Here is a 16,614-nt window from a genome sequence, read left to right as displayed (position 1 = left end):
ATTCAGAGCGGGATGGGAGACTGTTCGGATCGCTTACCTACCTTCGTGGTAACGGATCCTTCGCAAGTGGGCGTGTACAGACCCTCTGTGAAACCGAGAGACTGTTTCTCTGCCGCTCCTTCTGAGCCAGGACTTTATCACCATTCTCCGGCTCAGTTCTGTGTCCAGCCACAAGCTTCCCAGTCTGTAGCTCAACCATTAGCCTCCCTTAAGCCACAATTTTCACACTGTTTTTCCACCGCTGTTTCTGAGCAGGGAGACAAACTGTTTCATTACGGACCTGTTCCTCAACAGCTGGCAACATTAGTGACTGTTACTCACTCCGGGGCTTCCCCAGAGGCGGGGTTGCTGCCCTCAGCTTACTCTGGACCCCTGGTGGCCAAGATGCCAGCTGTGAACTGCACCGGGCTGTCACTGCCTGAGCAGGGTCAGTGCTCTGCGCAGCTGCAGCCCTCCGTATGTGTGCCGGAGGCCCACGTGCCTACTGGTTTTGTTTCATGTGTGCCAGAGGCCCACGTGCCTACTGGTTTTGTTTCAAATGTGCCAGAGGCCCACGTGCCTACTGGTTTTGTTTCACATGTGCCAGAGGCCCACGTGCCTACTGGTTTTGTTTCAAATGTGCCAGAGGCCCACGTGCCTACTGGTTTTGTTTCAAATGTGCCAGAGGCCCACGTGCCTACTGGTTTTGTTTCAAATGTGCCAGAGGCCCACGTGCCTACTGGTTTTGTTTCAAATGTGCCAGAGGCCCACGTGCCTACTGGTTCTTTTTCATGCGTGCCGGAGGCCCGCGTGCCTCCTAGTTTTGTTTCATGTGTGCCAGAGGCCCACGTGCCTCCTAGTTTTGTTTCATGTGTGCCAGAGGCCCACGTGCCTCCTAGTTTTGTTTCATGTGTGCCAGAGGCCCACGTGCCTCCTAGTTTTGTTTTGTGTGTGCCGGGGGCCCCGGTGCCCGCTGGTTCTGAGGCTGTTTTTGCTGGGGGGCCCGAGGAGCCCGTCCAGCCTCCTGTTTCGCCTGCTGGGGGGCCCGAGGAGCCCGTCCAGCCTCCTGCTTCGCTAGCTGGGGGGCCCGAGGAGCCCGTCCGGCCTCATGCCACACCGGCTGCCACGTCGGCTGGGGGGCCCGAGGAGCCCGTCCGGCCTCCTGTGGCTGCTTCTCCACCTGTGGCTGCTTCTCCACCTGTGGCTGCTTCTCCACCTGTGGCTGCTTCTCCACCTGTGGCTGCAGCGCCGCCTCCTGCAGTACCACCACCGGCAGTGCTACCGCCTGCTACGGCCACACCTCAGCCTGAGGACTCATCCACGCCTGGCCCGGTTTCATCCACGCCTGGCCCGGTTTCATCCACGCCTGGTCCAGCATCATCCGCATCGTCTGGTCCAGCATCATCCGCATCGTCTGGTCCAGCGTCATCGTCTGGTCCAGCCTCCTCGTCTTCATCGTCTGGTCCAGCCTCCTCGTCTTCATTCACACCTGGTCCAGCTCCAGCTTCAGCTCCAGCTTCGCCTGGTCCAGCCTCCGTGTCTTCATTCACAGCTGGTCCAGCTTCTGCTACAGCTTCATCCACGCCTGGCCCGGTTTCATCCACGCCTGGCCCGGTTTCATCCACGCCTGGCCCGGTTTCATCCACGCCTGGCCCGGTTTCATCCACGTCTGGCCCAGCGTCATCCGCATCGTCTGGCCCAGCGTCATCCGCATCGTCTGGCCCAGCGTCATCGTCTGGTCCAGCGTCATCGTCTGGTCCAGCCTCCGTGTCTTCATCGTCTGGTCCAGCCTCCGTGTCTTCATTCACACCTGGTCCAGCTCCAGCTTCGGCATCCTCATCAGCTGCTCCGCCTGGCCCAGCTCCATCATCTTCCTCGTCTGGTCCAGCCTTCGTGTCTGCATCTTCGTCTGGTCCAGCCTTCGTGTCTGCATCTTCGTCTGGTCCAGCCTTCGTGTCTGCATCTCCGCCTGCAGTAGAGCCTGCAGCATTCGCACCATCGCCTGCAGCAGCGTCTTCCGTGCCTTCAGCCTCGCCTGGCCCAGCCTCGTTTGGGTCTGGACCTAAACGGCCGTTTTCTAGACCGCTGGCTAGGCTACTGGCCGGGCGCCGTCGCCTGACTGGCCGCCGTTGCCTTCCGCACGGCCGGCCCCCGGACCGCCATCGCCTGAGCGGCCGCCGTTGCCTTCCGCACGGCCGGCCCCCGGACCGCCATCGCCTGAGCGGCCGCCGTTGCCTTCCGCACGGCCGGCCTCCTGAACTCTTTACGCGCCGCCGCTGCCTTCCGCACGGCCGGCCTCCTGAACTCTTTACGCGCCGCCGCTGCCTTCCGCACGGCCGGCCTCCTGAACTCTTTACGCGCCGCCGCTGCCTTCCGCACGGCCGGCCTCCTGAACTCTTTACGCGCCGCCGCAGCCCCTTTCGCGGACGGCCTCCTGAACTTTTTACGCGCCGCCACGACCTTCTTCGTGGACGGCCTCCTGAACTGTGCTTTGGACTCTGCTCCCCTGTGGGTTTTGTGTTCATCTTTGTTTTGGGACTCTGGGGCCTCCGTCCATGGTCGTGGCCCGGTCCCTCCGTCCTGGGCCCCCTGCCGCCCGCCCGGATCTGGTGGTGTGTTTCTGTGGCTGTCGGGGGCCAGCCCTTGAGGGGGGGGTACTGTCATGGTCCTGTGACCATGACTCAGTGACTTCGTGTTTATGTACTTATCGTTATTACTTTCATTATTATTCATGGCTGTTTTGGGATGGTTTGTGTTTGGGGATTTTAGACACTGGGTTCTGGGTTTGTGCTCCCTCTGTTGGTCCCTGGTGTTAGTGTTCCCCTGTCTCGTCAGGTTAATCAGGTCCAGCTGTTTCCCCCACCTGTGTGTGATTTCCCAGTGTCTCTTTGTGTATTTATAGTGTGTGATTTCCTCTGCTCCTTGTCGCGTCGTCTGTGTACATACCCTGTGTTCATCCTCTGTGCTATCCTGCGTACTCTGCATCTACCCTGTGGAATCCTCTGCGTGCTCTCCCTGCTGTTCTCCCTTCGTGTTCAGGTTTGCCACTCCTTTGTGTAGTTTCACCCAGTTTAGTTCATCCGTAGTTCTGTTTTGCCATCTCCTCTTTATGTTTGTTATTATCAATAAATCACCCTCACACCTGAATAAGTGCTGCACTTTGAGTCCTCCTTCCACTCTCCACACGGCCGCTGCCCCGGACCGTGACAACCTTAGAACAACACGATTATTAATATATGAGAGAATTAAAAATTAATTAGTAGTATTTTTAGTATTAAAGTTTAGCTTGTTATCAGTTACTTTGGGAACATGTTTATGCGATCTGTTACTCTTTTTCATCAGTACTGAACAGACAATTCTTTCTGTCTCTATGCTAAGCTAGCATTAGCCTATCTTCACATAAAGACTGAAAGACAGGTAAACAGACTTAGGTAGCCATAAGCTAGTCTTGTTGCCTCAGCACCCCCATCCCTGAGCTTAGCTCTGCCACAGGTCTATTCCACTGAGTTCTTCCTCTTTACTGTCATAAGGATTGCTCATAGGGATCTGTGATTGTTACCTTGGATAAATGTTGTTGTGGAGATCAAAGGTCAGTCAAACCGAAAGCTAAAACTGCATTCTTTTATCTCCAGCTCCTATTCTTTGTAGTGAAGTGAATCAGCAGTCTGCGTTCATGTAGTGTGAACACTGCCGGGCTATTCACTGGCAGTTGAGTTTTTGTTTGACATGTTGTCAGAGCAAGTTTGATCATTTAAGTTCTTGTTTGAAAATAGTTGGTGTAATTTCTGGTAGTTATAATTTTAATGTTTTAATGAACCTGATATAAAGGATATTTGTTTATTTACATTACTGTTTATTTGTTGTTGAGTTTTTTCAGAAGTTCAGAATAGACACTACAACTCAAATAAATCTGAGAATCAAAGGCAAAAAAAATGCATCCACGCCCAACAGTTGATACGTGAAAATATTTCCTTTATTTGTTTATTTTTTAGTTGTTTTATTTTAGTTTTTCTAGTCATTTCAGTAAAATTGTATTACATATAGTTTTTGTTAATTATTATGCCCTTACTACAAATATGTACATTTGCATAGGCTGCACATTCAAGGAAGAAGAAGAAGAAATTTTCCATTGATCACTTAATCAATTATCTTCTGCTTATCTGAATCAGGGTTCTGGGGGAACTGGAGCTTATCCCAGTCCCCATTGGGTGAGTGGCAAGGTATACCCTGGACAGGTCGCCAGTCTGTCACAGAGCTAACACAGAGAGAGCGACAGTCACACTAGGCAATTTTAAATTACTAATTAACCTAAACCTACTAACTACATGTCTTTGGACTTGGGGAAAAAGCTGGAGTGCCCTTAGAGAACTCACAGGGAGAACATGAGGAGAACACGGGGAGAACATGCAAACTCCACACAGAAAGACTCAGCCTGATGGTGGAATTGCTGTGAGCAACAGCACATATCACCACCGCTGCTGCTTTCGTCCTGTGAATGAATGTGAGTTCTGTGAGGACAAAACTCCTCTTTTTAAACTCCTGTTGTCTTTTTGTGTAAGCCCAAAGCTCGATTTACCGATTGTCTGTGCCTTTTGGCCCATCTTGTTTCACCCATACAGCACCACCTCACCACTGTCTGTCTCCATCTCACACATACACACTCACTTTTTTGAGGTGTTGCTGTCTTCCTGGGTGTGAATGGGATTGGCTTCACAAGGGAAAAGATGCAAGGATGGATTGATGAAAGGGTAGGGAATTCAGGAACGGACAATCTGAACAAAAAGGGGAGGCAATGAAGTCAGGCAGAAAAAGAGAGGGAGAGAGACTCTGTGCCACAGAACTGACCTGATTCTGTACACCTTGTAGATGTCAAAAATGACAGCAGAGGGATGAAGAAAGAAATAAGAAGAAAAGAAGCACAAAAAATTGCACAAAAGAAATTAAACCTAAGTAACAACAAGCAGTACACCAAAAAACTAAACAGTACTGGAAAACATCGAATGGGCAAGAATGGAGTTTAAGTAAATCTCGCAGCATCTAAATCATAAAACGGTGGTACAATGCAGACCTCAATAATACGTGGCAATTAGAACAACTAAGGCAGAACTTGGCTGATGACCTCCAGCGGATTAACAACACTGCACTCCCAGGGAAACTGAAGCTCTGGTGCTTCCAGTTTGGGTTATTACCCAGACTACTGTGGCCGTTGACAATGTACGAGGTCTCACTCAATCATGTCAATCGACTAGAGAAGCTAGTGAGCTCCTACGTTAAGACGTGACTCAGACTTCCCAAATGCCTCAGCAGCGTTGGACTCTGTAGCGACGGGATACTGTCATTGCCTATCTCTAGCCTGGTAGAGGAGTTTAGGTGTGCAAAAGTGAGGTTTGAGATGTGACTCACAGACTCCTGGGACCCCATAGTAAGAGGCACTGCTCCCACCCTAGCAAGGAAGTGGACTCCAGCCACATCTGTGCTACAGGTCAAATCTGCTCTTCGGCATCGTGACGTGGTGGGTCACGTCCAACAGGGCAGAGGAGGATTTGGTCTTGAAATCCATCAACGCCTTTCACAAAACAAGAGGAGCGGCAGCTTTCGTCAACATTTGTCCGGGAGGGAGACAAGCCGAGGACAAGCCCCTCAGCTCCGGACCTGGGCCCGCTGAAGGTTGCCAGGGATTGGCAGATGCAAGTGGACTTGGATTAGAGGCTAATTTTTCCCACAGAGATTGTAACTCTGCGACCAGACCTCGTCCTTTGGTCTAACTCCCAAAAACTTGCTTACCTCATTGAGCTGACGGTACCGTGGGAGGAAGCAATTGAAGAAGCATTTGAGCGTAAGAAGCTGTGGTATGCCAACTTGGCAGCTGAGGCAGAGGACAGAGGCTAGAAGATCAAGGTGCGCCCGGTGGAAGTGAGGTGCAGGGTCATTGTTGCCAGTACAACAGCAAAACTGCTTAGAGAGATTGGGATCAGAGGACAGGCGCAACAGCAGGCTATAAGAGAATTAGATAACACTGCTGAGACGACCAGTCACTGGCTATGGATAACCCTTGTGTTGTCCTCGGCTCAAAAATGGTCCCTAGGTGAATGGCAAACAAGTATATGGGAATCCCGAGGACAACAGGGCTGACATCACTTGGGCAGCTAAGGCAGTCAGCTAACCACGAGACACGCCCAGGATTGATCAACCCATGGTGGGCCTGCCTCAACAGGGGGCATCAAAAGGGTAAAATATAACATTAGAAATGTTGCTGGTTAACTGATACAGCTGTCTCAGGGCCTCCTGGGGGCTGTGCAGTTAACCTCATGGTAGTGAAACCAAAAGGAGGAATGAAAGAATAGGAAAGAAAAATGTTCCGCTCTCCTCCTCTCTGCTCTTCTTCCCTTTTCTGGGAGGCAGTGGGGAGTAGAGTGTACAGCCCGATCCGGTGGGGAGGTGTGGGAAGCCAGATCAGGCGCCCCCCTTCCGGCTCATCTCTCTGCTTACTCCTATCTTGTCCCTTTTGTCTTACTTCTCTCTATCACCTTTTCTATCCCTTTGAAGAAGTGAGGCTCCACAAATGTTAAAGAGGTAAGTATTAGGTTTTAGTTGCAGTGAATTGATAGAAGAAAGTAAACTGTAGAAAACTAAACAGCAGAAAGAAGAAGAGAAATAACAATGTTAACATAAACCAGTGACACACTTCGGGGTCTGATCAACCCTGGAAGGGCCTCCTTGGATGAGGGTGTCTAGTGATAATGGCCAAAACACCCAATGAATCCAAGGTCCACTACTGACGATGTGTCCCAAATCTTAATATGATAATGTAGATCAGATCTCTAATACCTAAACCTAACCAAGGAAGAAAAAATGGCACATTAGGCTGGGTAAAACACCGAAAGTTGAGGCATAACGATGTGTGCTGCTGGTAAAGTTTCTGGGCTGCCTTTGCTCATAACAGCCATCCCTCAAGATTCTCTCCATTTAAAGCAATGCATTATCAGGGACTCTAACATCTAGCCCTTTTACTGAATTAGCTTCCTGCTAGGTTGTGTACTACTGGTCGGGGGATCAACCCAATAACGGTGTTCAGGCAAAAAGATGGACTGAAAAAGAGGATTCATGAAATGGATTGTTTTAGGAGTAAAGGAACAAGTATTCCTTGTGTCACTGAATATTATAATATAATAATTCACCTGAATCCTTTTTACTGTTGATCTTTTTTTTTTTTTTTTAAAAGAAGTGTGTGGGGCATGAACCTATGAAGAATCTGAAAGAAAGGTTGTCAACCCCTGTCAAATCTAGATCAATCCTACTTACCAACAATAAGTGATTACCGTATTTTCCGCACTATAAGGCACACTTAAAATCCTTTAATTTTCTTAAAAAAATCGACAGTGCCTTATGTATGAATTCTGGTTGTGCTTACTGACCTCAAGCCAATTTTATGTGGTACACGGCGCTAAAATATTCTATGACCAGTGTTGGTCAAGTTACTTGAAAAAAGTAATCAGTAACTAATTACTGATTACTTCCCCAAAAAAGTAATCCCATTACTTTACTGATTACTTATTTTCAAAAGTAATTAATTACTTAGTTACTTAGTTACTTTTTAAAAACACGATTTACAACCTGAAGAGGTGATAAAGCGATAGATCTTTCAGCCCAATTCTACTTCTTCTACATAATCCATCGTACAAAATGTAATCAAATGGAAAAGTCTCTTTTTTTAACTTGTTTTATCAGTTTTGATCTTTTAACTTTATGCATCAAGCAAAAATTTAATTATATGCAACATTCTCTGACTTGAATAAATTAGTTTAACATTTAAACCTATTTTCTGCACATTCCAGCACATAAAATAAAATATTTTTTGTGTTTACACTCACTCTCTCAAATAGATGCAAGTAAAACACAGCAGAAAATAAATAAAGTCAAAGACTCAGCGGTCCTGTTGCTCTATTTTCACCTGTGAAGCAGGACTGTGGTAGGCGGAGGTTTACCCTGGTGCAGGTGTGCCGCGGTCAGTTGAAGAATCCGCGAGTTTCTCTGTGAATTTCCCATTACGTCGTTGCGCACTCGGTGCTTGCTTGGAAGTTTAGGGGTTTTTTTCGCTGTAAAAAGAAGTTTTCTTCCCACGCACAACGGACACTAATGTTTTTGTCACTTTTTATGGAATCGAACTCAAAGTAAGGTCAGTACTTCCACGCTTTAAACGCTGCACGCTCATACTCTCTCCCACAATCGATATGTGATCCATTGTTGATCTGCACACAGCTGTTGTCACTAACGGCGCACTCGCTTACGTCACTGTCATGAGACATTCTCGCAAAAAATCACGGTTTTAGTAACGCAGTAAGGCAGCGTTCCTACAGGAAAGTAACGGTAATCTTATTACCGTTTTTACAATAGTAATCCCTTACTTTACTCGTTACTTGAAAAAAGTAATCAGATTACAGTAACGCGTGCACATCTCTGTCTATGACCAAGGTGAAAAACCCAGCAAACTCCTGGCTTGGCGTATAAAACAGCAGGAATCTGAAAAGGCAATTACAAAACTTGAAACTTCAAATGGAAATATCATAGTAGACCCATCCATCCATCCATCCATTCGCTACCGCTTATCCTCTTCAGGGTCGCGGGGGGCGCTGGAGCCTATCCCAGCTGTCATAGGGCGAGAGGCGGGGTACACCCTGGGTAGGTCGCCAGTCTGTCGCAGGGCTACATAGTAGACCCATTAGAGATAAACAATGCATTTAAAGTGTTTTATGAAACATTATATAATTCTGAATACAACAATGCAACTAGAATGCAATCTTTATTTCTAAATAAAATTGATATACCCATAATTTCAGACGAAGAAAAAGAAAATGTTGACAGGCAAATTACTAGGCATGAATTATTGATGCTATAAACTCTCTAAATGCTGGTAAAACAGCTGGTCCAGACGGATTTCCAATCGACCTTTACAAATACTTTAAAGATAAAATAGAACAGCCTCTCTTAGATATGTATATAGAATGTTTTAATACTGGTAATCTTACTGCCTCATTGAGGGAGTCCCTGATAATATTGCTTCCTAAACCTGGAAAACTAAATAATAAGTGTGAAAACATGCGTCCTATAAGCTTAATCAACACAGACACTAAAATTCTCTGTAAAATTCTCTCCAAAAGATTAGAAAATGCTCTTCCAGTTATTATAGGAGATGATCAAAATGGATTTGTTAAACATGGGCAGAGTTTTCATAATGTAAGACGAGTCCTCAACATTCTTCATAAGTGAAGAGGAAGATACAGCCATTCTCTCGCTCGACGCGGAGAAGGCTTTTGATAGAATCGAATGGCCATATCTCTTTGACATCATTGTTAGATGTGGGTTTGGTAAATCATTTCTGCATTGGATCTAGCTACTACACTGTCAGTCTGTTGCTCAGGTTAAGACAAATGAGATAATTTCTGAACCATTTGACATTAAAAGAGGGTGCCCGCAGGGTTCACCATTATCTCCACTTTTATTTCTTTTAGCTATTGAACCTCTGCAATAGCTGTTAGAACCAGTGGACAAATACAAGGTGTTAAGATTGGTAGAAAGGAGCATAGAATTGCTTTATTTGCTGATGATGTCATATTATTTTTAAAGCAACTAAAAACTTCTGTGTCTGCAGTAAAGGATTTAATAGACCAGTTTGGGGCCTTCTCAGGGTATAAAGTAAATGTAACAAAATCATCATTAATGTTACTTAAACAAGGGTATAGTCAAAACGTAAGTCAGAATATATCTGGCTTTATTGTTAATTCTGAATTCACTTATCTAGACATTAAAATAGTTCCTTCACTAAAAGATGTGGTGCTTCTTAACTATAATACAATTCTACAGAAAAGTTCCAAAGATCTGGAGCGTTGTATAAGTTTATAATAATATCTGTTATTGGAAGGATAAGTGGTCTTAAAATGAATGTATTACCTAAACTCTTGTATACGTTTCAGAATGTCCCACTGGCTCCTCCTACTGGATTGGTTACCAATCTAGCATCACTAATCAGAGAGTTTATTTGGAACAAGAAGCAACCCCGCATTCGCTTTTCTTTGTTGTATCTTCCCTTTGATACAGGGGGGTTGAAATGCCCCAATTTTTACTGGTACTATCTGGCTATTCAACTGAGGACAATAATGTTTTATTTTTCATCCCAAAATACCCCATCTTGGGTGGAGATGGAAGCAAATTCTCTTAAAATGCCATTAAACTTGTACTTATACTCTGCACAGCTAAAACAATTAAAGAAGGAAACAAATAATCCTATAGTCTGAAATATGATTGAAGTTTGGTTACGTCTTTCAGTAGCTTGCTGTGATGTTTCCTGACCCAAATTCCATGGTTACACAATCAAACACCTCTGATTCTCTCATTTATTTATGAGTATTGACACTAAATATCAAACGAACGTGTATTTTCTTCACAGTTCAACAAGTTGCTCAGGGTTGTTCCACACAGCACTCACTCCAGTGTGGAGCTTGCTCATAAACAATTTCACTCACAAAGTCAAAGTGCTTTCTGACTGAACCTGAACCTGCTCTCATACAGATGACTTTCTGCAGAGCGCAAAGACTGCCATTAATCTTGCTGTACAAATTTGTTTTCTTCCACTCAGCCAGTGCAGAGAGCACAACATATAAATCAGGTCCCAGATTCAGGGACATTGGAAAGCAGTAAACAGAAGCGTGCAAACACCATCGCTGACAATTAGTCTCATTTTTGCGTCTGTAAAATGTGCTGCACTGCACTTTGAGCTTGTTAGCAGAGTTTTTATATATGACCAGAGATTCTTTTAATCAAAACGTAGCATAAATCACCCTAAACGATGTCATCTCATCATAAAGTTCAGACCAAAAAAACCCCAAAACATCTAAATGCGGGTCATTAAGCGTGCTTTTGTTACATAAGTCGGAGCATTTTTGCACGGAGTTTGGTACAGTTGTGTAAGTGGAAGACAATCAAACTGCTGCAGTGAGAGTGAGGAATTCTTCTGCCGCCGCTCACATCATTAAATAAATTCAGTCTTTCTAATTACACACATGCAGGAATGTGTAACACCGAGAACAACAATGCAGCGCTACAAGCGTGCCTCATTAAACCTCAACCAATCGTCCATGCTGTGTATGTGTCTGCCCATGAGTTTCTGTGGCTGCGTATATGAAGCTGTGTGTGGGTGTTAGAGAGGAGGAGGTTGGTGCCGACTGGATCTGGGGCTCCATGTGCAACACAGCCTGTCTGCTCACACAACACACACTTTATAATTGGACTCAGAGGAGCGAGGAGATCTGCCCGCAGGCTCCGGATTATGCTGATATATGGCATATATTGTCACCGTAGCATTCCTATCACATATCTGGCTCTATTGTAGGCTCGCACTTAGTACACCGGCAAAGTAAAAAGTAGAACGGAGGCCTGAGAAAGCATCGCGGCTGACTGTCATGTTAGAGACAATCAGGGCTGTCTTGAAACAAATCTGCTTCTAGGCTGTTTAAACGTCTCTATATCAAACAATAGCTTGCTTCTCCAGGATGTAATGCACACAAACACACCGAGAGACACACACCCTTAAAGGGCTTGGTTTGCAACAACTTTATGACAGTCTGTGGATTTAGGTTTTCCTTGATCTTAACTGAGATCTTAACTGAGAATCAAAAGTGCAACAAAATGCTTCATAAACAAGTGTGTGGCATGTCGAGGGATACAGAAAATACCTGCTCAATTTATGCTATTGATCAGATAAACTTTTATCCTGAAAATGGTGTGAAACTGTTTACAGATTAAAAATGCCCATGGTACCAGGGCAGAGTAGTTTTTTTCCTCAGCCTGTCACAGCACAAACCTTGCTTCAAAAACCCAACGCTGTGGATGTTTTTCACCTTCCTCTGGTATTACTTTCACACATAAGTTGTATTTTCTTTTAAATGGCAACTTTCACTGTACATGGCTGCTGTACTGGGGTTTTTCTTTGGTGCCACAATGGCTGTTCCAAGGCTTCCTTGTGTTACTTTGTCAGCTTCAGAGAAACTTTTTTTAACTCTCAAGTTTGTATTAGGAGCAGCCACTTTACTGATAACACTGTCATTTATGAGTTTTCTTCTCTTTGTAGTTTTTCATCTTTCTTGCTATTATGGCACTCATTGTTCTGTCATCTCTCACTCATCCTGACTAAATAATCTAATTTAGATGAAACTTTATTAATCCCTCGGGTGGGTTCCTCCGGGAAATTCAGTTTCCAGTAGCAAAGCACCGTAAGAAGTTGCATGTTACAGATACATTAAGGGGAATGAGAGTAAGGATATAAGCATAAATACACCATATATACACATATATAGATACAGAATATACAATATGGATAAATAGGATTGCTCATTTGAGTGAGTATATTGCACAGTGATTATTGCACAGTCAAATATAAGAAAAAAGACAAAACAAAAAACAAATATTGCAAATATTGCACAGTGTAGAAAAGCCCCTACAACTCAGTTGTTCCCGCTCTCCCTTGTCCCCCTGTTTCTCCTCCCTGTCCCCTCCAGTGAGGAGTTAAACAGTCTGATGGCGTGTGGGACAAAGGAGTTTTTAAGTCTGTTGGTTTTTGACTTTGGGAGAAGCAGCCTGTTGCTGAATAGGCTCCTCTGATTGTTTACGACCGTGTGCAGAGGATGCCCGGCATTGTTCAAAATGTCCATCAGTTTCTTAAAGGTCCTCTTCTCTGCCACTGTCACCAGAGTGTCCAGCTTCATGCCAACCACAGAGCCAGCCTTCCTGATTAGTTTCTCCAGTCTGGATGAGTCCCTCTTTGCTGTGCTGCTCCCCCAGCACACCACGCCATAGAAAAGGACTCCTGCGACCACTGACTGGTAAAACATCCTCAGGAGCTTCCTGCAGATGTTGAAAGACCTCAGCCTCCTGAGGAAGTACAGTTGGCTTTTGCCTTTTTTATAGATGTTCTGCGTGTTGCATGACCAGTCCAGTTTGTTGTCCACCCACAGCCCGAGGTACTTGTATGTGTTGACCACCTCCACCTCCTCTCCCTCTATCTGAACTGGCAGTGGACCTGGTCTGGACCTCCCGAAATCCACAACCAGTTCCTTGGTCTTTGAAGTGTTGAGTTGCAGGTGGTTTGTGTGACTCCATGTGACAAAGTTCCTCACCAGGCTCCTGTACTCCTCTTCCTGGTCATCCCAGATACACCCCATGATGGCCGTGTCGTCTGCAAACTTCTGAATGTGGCATAATTCAGAGTTATAGCAGAAGAATTATGCCACATTCAGAAGTTTGCAGAAGTTTAATTTATGGCCTTTAGTGTTCTTGTTGAAAACCAGAGTGACGTGGAACACCACAGCTTTGTAAGTTCATAAAGAACGTCTTCACTCTGACATTAAAGCAATGAAAGAATATCTTCTTTCAACTGTCTCATAAACCTTAAGAAGAATAATCCCGGGCTACCTTGAGACTAACCACCTAAGCCTGCTTTGTTACTCCGTGATGACTGTGTCCTCCCGTTGGCCCTCAGTGCCCTGAGTCATGGGCTTCATGCTTTCCATTTACAATAAAAGGCTTAGTTTCCATAATGGGTAAGATGAAACTCTTATCATCTTCACCTCCTTCTGTGAAGTTTGGGACTTTTAAAAGGTTCATTGCTAACTAGTGCTGGGCGATATGGAAAAAATATTTATCACGATATGAATTATTTCATATCACGATATACCGCAATATTATTATTATTATATTATGTTTCCAGTCACTCGGAATTACTACAGCCATATATATATATATATATATTAGGGGTGCAACGATACACAAAATTCACGGTTCGGTTCGGTTCGATACTTTGGTGTCACGGTTCGATATTTTTTCGATACAAAAAAAATGTTCATGCCTTTTTAATTTGTCATTTATTAAAATTATAAATATATATTTTAACTCAAAAGTACAGTTTTTAAATTTAACCCTAACCCTTGTGCGTGTTTTTTATTTTGACAGCGAATGCGCACCTGCGGACCACTTATGTGCAGCCCTGGTTATTTAGCTCGTCATATTGCAGCCACAGAAATTATTTTGTCCATGAAACCATAAAGCTGCACTTTCTTTTTGCCTTATAGTCTCATTTGTCATAACTTCTCCGTTTTGTGGTAAGCTTTTCTTTGGCTGTCACTTCTTCACCCTGACCTGTCTTATTTGGCTCAGCAGAACTAAAATATATATCTGTCTGTGAAGGTTCTCAGTCATCCAGGTCATCATGGGGCGACTGTGGCTCAGGGGGTTGGGAATCGCATCTGTAACCGGAAGGTCGCCGGTTCGATCCCTGGGCTCTCTGTCCTGGTCGTTGTGTCCTTGGGCAAGACACTTTACCCTACTTGCCTACTGGTGTTGGCCAGAGGGGCCGATGGCGCGATATGGCAGCCTCGCTTCTGTCAGTCTGCCCCAGGGCAGCTGTGGCTACAACTGTAGCTTGCCTCCACCAGTGTGTGAATGTGAGAGTGAATGAATAGTGGCATTGTAAAGCGCTTTGGGTGCCTTGAAAAGCGCTATATAAATCCAATCCATTATTATTATCATAGTCAAATATATATCCTGCTGCTTTTACACACGCACTCACATAAGCTCAGCGATTCTCTGCGCGATCAACCTCTCACATGTTTAAGCTTGCTGCGGGAGATTTCACTTGTCATGTTTGCATAGTAAGCTAACGATTAATAAGACGATGTCAGAGGAATTGGTGCGCAAATTATCATCACTCACAGATCAGTGCTGTCGCTCTCTATACACAGTTCGCACGATTACAAAGTGAAAGCAAAAAAATAAGCGCAAATTCAAACGCGATTGCAATATGTCACATATTGACAGTGGCTCACCGATGCCAATGACATAATTACCCAGCTACATTTCTGAAAGAATGCAAAAGCATTGACATATATTTTTCCTTCCTACGGGCAGGGCAGCGATAGATTTTGGTAGCCCGACTGAAAAAAAATCGCTAGCCCCAGGACGTCGGGCTAGCGATTTTTAAATGACTCGGCTAAAGTTAGTAGCATGCTTGCTTGTTTTTGTCTGCTTCCACTTGTCTTTGCACTAGGATGATGTCGGCGTAAATGTGCAGTCATATTCGTTGTGTTCCCACTAGTGCTTTCAGGTTAATCTCGTTGAAATGACCTTAACGCCACAACACGGCAAATCTCCGTTAACGAGCTACCGCCGATCGCCCCGTGCATGGGGCTAGACGGCCAACACGTTAACGAGCTAACTGCGCTAACACACTAGTTCCCACCCATGTAATTGAGCATTGCGTGGCACATCCAACATACTGTTTTACTTTAGTCCATGACTCGCTTACCTTCAGGGTCATACGTCACATGAAAACCAAAATAATTCCAAACGCCAGATCTGAATGAGGGTCCATGTTACAAGGAGAGCTTAACTTCTGTCTCGCTAGCTTGCCCTGCGCTCTTCCTGCTGACGATGCTGTCTATGTTGAGTGCTCAGTGAATCTGCGTTCGACTACTCCGCCTAGGCTGCACTGTCGAGCCTAGGCGGAGTAGTCGAACGCAGATTCACTGAGCACTCAACACAGACAGCATCGTCAGAAGGAAAGTTGATAAAATAAATTACAAATTTTGTATTGTTCGATACATATGCGTACCGAACCGAAAGCACTGTATCGAACGGTTCAATATCGATACGAATATCGTTGCACCCCTAATATATATATATATATATATATTAGGGGTGCAACGATACATAAAATTCGATACAAAAAAATGTTCATGCTTCTTTAATTTGTCATTTATTAAAATTATAAATATATATTTTAACTCAAAAGTACAGTTTTTAAATTTAATGTTGCTGAAACAACAAAGTAATAAAAAAAATAAATCTATCTGATCGAGAAATCACTCATCTTTGGAAAAGAGAGTTTATTACAGAGAAATGGCTCTTTCCAAAATAAAAGCTATACTATACGCTTCTTCTGGGCTATATTCTCAGCAGCATATGAAACATATCAGGTCCCCATAAGGAGAATCATGTGCTAACAGCTGTCTAAATGACTCTGGTAAAGTTTGTAGCATGCGTGCTTGTTGTTTTTGTCTGCTTCCACTTGTCTTTGCACTAGGATGATGTCGGCGTAAATGTACAGTCATATTCATTGTGTTCCCACTAGTGCTGTCAGCGTTAATCTGAAATGACCTTAACGCCACAACACGGCAAATCTCCGTTAACGAGCTACCGCGGATCGCCCCGTGCGTGGGGCTGGACGGCGTCAACACGTTAACGAGCAAACTGCGCTAACGCAGTAGTTCCTGCCCATGTAATTGAGCATTGCGTGGCACATCCGACATACTGTTTTACTTTTGTCCATGACGCGCTTACCTTCAGGGTCATACTTCACATGAAAACCAAGATAGTTCCAAAGGCCAGATCTGAATGAGGGTGGGGGAAGTTCATTTTTCGGGTAGCGTTGAGGCAGTTGCCATGTTGCAACGAGCTTAGCTTCTGTCTTGCTAGCTTGCACTGCGCTCAGTGGATGTTGTCACTACCCGATCCGTACCGGAAACCCGATCGGTACCCCGCATGCGCAAATCTTACGTCACTTCCTCTCTTTGCCAACATTGCGACATT

This window comes from Simochromis diagramma, unplaced genomic scaffold, assembly GCF_900408965.1.
Source record: "Simochromis diagramma unplaced genomic scaffold, fSimDia1.1 OVJJ01000457.1, whole genome shotgun sequence".
Classification (NCBI taxonomy): domain Eukaryota; kingdom Metazoa; phylum Chordata; class Actinopteri; order Cichliformes; family Cichlidae; genus Simochromis; species Simochromis diagramma.
This window is presented reverse-complemented; position numbering follows the sequence as displayed.